Below are 4,164 nucleotides of genomic sequence, written 5' to 3' on the forward strand. Positions count from 1 at the left end.
CGTCCATATAGGTGGTGTACAACAGTAGTAGACGTCCATATAGGTGGTATACAACAGTAGTAGGCCTCCATATAGATGGTGTACAGCAGTAGTAGGCGTCCATATAGGTGGTGTACAACAGTAGAAGGCGTCCATAGTCAGCAGGCCTGAATAAGCATCGAACAGAAATTAATTAAAAATACTCACACTATTTCGTCGCGTACACAACATACACTTTATTCATGTCAAATAACCACAGATGACGCGTATTTCCACGAGTGTGTATATAGGACATAACAGCTCAGCTATTCTACCGACCCCCACCCTTAGCTCACCGTATACCTCTCCTGTAGGCAGACCTCAGCATTTTACTCCTACTAGAATCACGATGACACACCTATAGGATCCCCTTATATATCTTTAGCACACCCATTTATACACTTCCCGAAACTCGCGCACACGCACGCACGCATGCAAATATCTATGAATCTTTACCCCTAGACAAATTATTTTATTATATTTTATTTGGGTATTATACCCAACGAATTACCACATCACACCCAATCGTATTTTTAGCCATATCGACCCATACCGTAAATAATCATCCACGTGGACATCACTCCTTCATAGCAAGGAGCTAAATATAACAAGGAGAGGAAGAGGATTGGCTGTGCGCTTTTCGCCTCAAGGGCGCCATCTATGGACCATAATCAGCTGAAACGGCTGTGCAGACCGAGCCCAGAGACAATAGAACACTAATCTGTTCTAGGGTCTCTGCCGAACCCAAATTTGGGCCAGATATATGGCGGCGCTTCCTCTCCTTGTTATATTTAGCTCCTCGCTTCATAGCCTTTATGTTATTATCATCAGGTACGAGTTGCTGATCGAAGTGTCGCTGGAGGCGCTGTCATCGCTCGCTAGTGTGCAGGGATGTCCCGCCATGCTCTGCAACATCGGTGTCATCGACAGCCTGGTGACCACCATGCGGCAGCACCGGCACAACTATGGTACGTGCCATCGTGCCGGCTTTAGCGCAAGGCCTATATAAATAAATACGTGTTTATATATAAATAGGCCTTGCTTTAGCTGAGAGGGTCTATGTCCCCCAGGATACTATCGGAGGGTATCCTGGGTACGGTTCGATATATCGGAACGTACCCTGGTACTATCTAATATGCCGGACCGTACCTCGCCTACTCCACTAACGAGTCTAGGGAGTCGCCTACGCCTACTCCCTAACCCTAACCCTAACCATATCAGATAGTTACCAGGGTACGTTACGATATATTCGAACCGTACCCAGGGTACCCTCCGATAGTACCCTAGGGGACATAGACCCTATGAGCCTTGCTTTAGCCTTGCCTCAATGTGCCTGGCCTGATTAGCTCTAAAACGCTCAATGTAATGATGAGAATGACATCATACAGCGAATAAAGGACCAGGTTTCTGTTGTAAGAAATGAATAATTACGACAAAGTCTAAATATCACAATATTTGCTCATTTAGTATCGCGCTATTATTATGATGTTTAAGACTTATAGTCTTTAATTGGATTATTAAATAAATAATTAGTTATTAATTAATTTAGTTATTAATAATTAATTAATAATTAATTAGTTTTATTATTAGATCTCTTAGTATATAGACTTTCAGACGATAGTCGCAACAATTTACGATGTTTTTAACAACGAGGCTCCGGGATGAACATAGATATAGTGAGACACTATTCTATTGCTGGGGCGGTGTAACCCACTACTATCACGCTGTCTCAGAGCCATATGATGTTGCAGCTATACAGCTGAAGAGCCTCGTTCTACTACAAGTGCTCGTAGTCGACCAGCGATTGATGACGTCACCAGCCACCTGCAGCTCTATCGCGTCAGTCATCTGTGCGGCGATGGCAGAGCACGACAGCGATAATCAACTACTCGAAGAAGTAGGCATTCGTGTGTTCCAATATTTGCTCATGTGTATTTATACTGGCAATATAGACGTGCTGGCGCTTACTCCTTGCCATTTATCTGGCAATTAGGGTTAGGGTTACGCCACATGTTAGGGTTACGGTCGGGGTCAAGGTCAGGGTTAGGGTTAGGGTCAGGGTCAGGGTCAAGGTTAGGGTAAGGGATTCGCGTTACGTTATAGCTAAGACGAATGTTAAGACTGATATTGTTTTCGACAACGGGCCCCAAGTCGCTAAGTCCTGTTTGGTGTTTCCCCGTTACTAATCTGGCTCTGGTCTTGCAGGCGTGTGTGGCAGTAAGGCTGCTCTGTGAGTCAAGCAGGCTCATGGCTGAAGCTATCGTGCAGACCGACGCGCAGGCGTGTCTCTTCAAGCTGCTGAGCTCGCGTCGGCGGACCGGCAACCACGCGCTGCACGACCTCGCGGCCGAGTGTCTCTACGCACTCGCCTGCTACCACGACCTCAAGTCCGCCATGCTGCTGCGTGCCTGCCACCAGGGTGCGCTGCACGCAGCAGAATGCCTCCTGCAGCTCGGCGCTGATCCGGACGCGGCGTCTGACAGCAGCGGCAGCGGCAGCGGCGGGGGCAGCGGCGGCGGCGGGAGAGAGACAGCGCTCGTCGTCTGCTGCTCGCGCGGTGACGCGGCGCTCGTGCGCGCGCTGCTGCGGCGCGGAGCGAGCGGCGGGCTTCACGAGGCGCTGGTCACGTGTCTCGCGTCGCCGCGCGGCGACGCGCTCGCCGGCACGCTGCTGCGCCACGTCGGCTTCGACCGCGAGTCAGGCGCCCTCTACTGGAGCCGACTGCAACTTACGCACGTCTGCCTGGACTGGTTCATCGCCGCGCCTTCTCCTGCTGGCGACGACGCCGACGCCGACAACGGGGAGGAGCACCACGACAATGACGATGACGCTGACGCTGACGATGACTCGGTTGTTGAGTGTCAGGCGAAGCGGCTGGCGCTACTGATCGAGGAGAAGTCGGCCGCCTTCACACACGCGGCCGATGATCATAGACTGACGCTATTGCAAAGCGGCGCCGTACAGGCAGTGTGCACGGTGTGTGACGGGGACAGTCTAAGCCCGCGCGCCGTCAACCCCACGACCGCTTACTACGATGACGTAACGCGTTTGCAGAACAGTGACGGCAGTGACAAGCTGACGGGCTGCTCAGCTGAGCAGTGTGCGGAGGCAACTGACGGGCCTGCAGGTGGTGGCAGCGTGCGTGCTGCTGCTGCTGCTGCTGCTGCAGAGCGACCGTGTAGGCTGTGCAGGGATGCTGAGCATCAGGTGATGAAGATGAGGGAGTGGAGTAGGATGTCACTGACCAGCACACATCGCTCCTACCACGTGCTTGACCCGCGCTTCCAACCCTCCCGTCAGACGCAGGCTCACCCACCCTCCTCCAGACATACAGCCTCCACCATAGACACGCACCCACCCTCCTCCACACACACCGCTTCCACCATAGACACTCTCTTACACTCCTCCACACATACCGCCTCCACCATAGACACACACCCACCCTCTTCCACACACACCGCCTCCCCCACACACACTTTCTCACCCTCTTCCACACATACCGCCTCCACCATAGACACACACCCACCCTCCTCCACACATACCGCCTCCTCCACACACACTCTCTTACCCTCTTCCACACATACCGCCTCCACCATAGACACACACCCACCCTCCTCCACACACACTCTCTCACCCTCCTCTCTACACACTCTCTCATCCTCTCTCCTACACGACCACTCACCTTCCTGTCTACGCAGCCGCCCGCCCCGCCATCTTCACACCAATTCACCCGCTTGCTCTCTCCCCTCACTCTCTCCACCCTTCTGCTGGTTGCGGAGGGACCCTACCCGTCTCCTGCTACAACCAATCCCTCCTCACCATCCCCATATGGAGGATGCTAGCAAAGATGCGGAGGCTGAGGTACCACCGGCGAGCGAGCGTCGCGTGCGGGCGGTCTCTCCCACCGTCGTACGCATCATCGATCTTTCCGACAATCACCTGACCGACGTCGCTGCGTTCGGCGCGGCCGGAACCCGTCTGCTCTGCTATTTCCGGTAACAGAAGCGCTTGTGCACGCTCGCGCTTGTCAGCAGTATGTTATCAAGAGCGTATTAAGTATGTTATCAAGAGCGTATTAAGTATGTTATCAAGAGCGTATTAAGTATGTTATCAAGAGCGTATTAAGTATGTTATCAAAAGCGTATT

At 52.4% G+C, this 4,164-nt stretch overlaps 1 long non-coding RNA gene across 1 annotated transcript in view; it reads right to left on the reverse strand.

Annotated features, from left to right (window-relative positions):
* Positions 1-747: 747 nt before the first annotated feature.
* The window catches only part of LOC106814743, a 22,320-nt gene continuing 18,903 nt past the window's right edge, over positions 748-4,164 (reverse strand). The window contains exon 4 of the long non-coding RNA XR_001394649.1: positions 748-1,019. This is a non-coding gene — a long non-coding RNA (uncharacterized LOC106814743). The remainder of the gene's footprint in view (positions 1,020-4,164) is intronic.

The sequence above is a fragment of the Priapulus caudatus genome, unplaced genomic scaffold (assembly GCF_000485595.1).
Source record: "Priapulus caudatus unplaced genomic scaffold, Priapulus_caudatus-5.0.1 Scaffold971, whole genome shotgun sequence".
Taxonomy (NCBI): domain Eukaryota; kingdom Metazoa; phylum Priapulida; class Priapulimorpha; order Priapulimorphida; family Priapulidae; genus Priapulus; species Priapulus caudatus.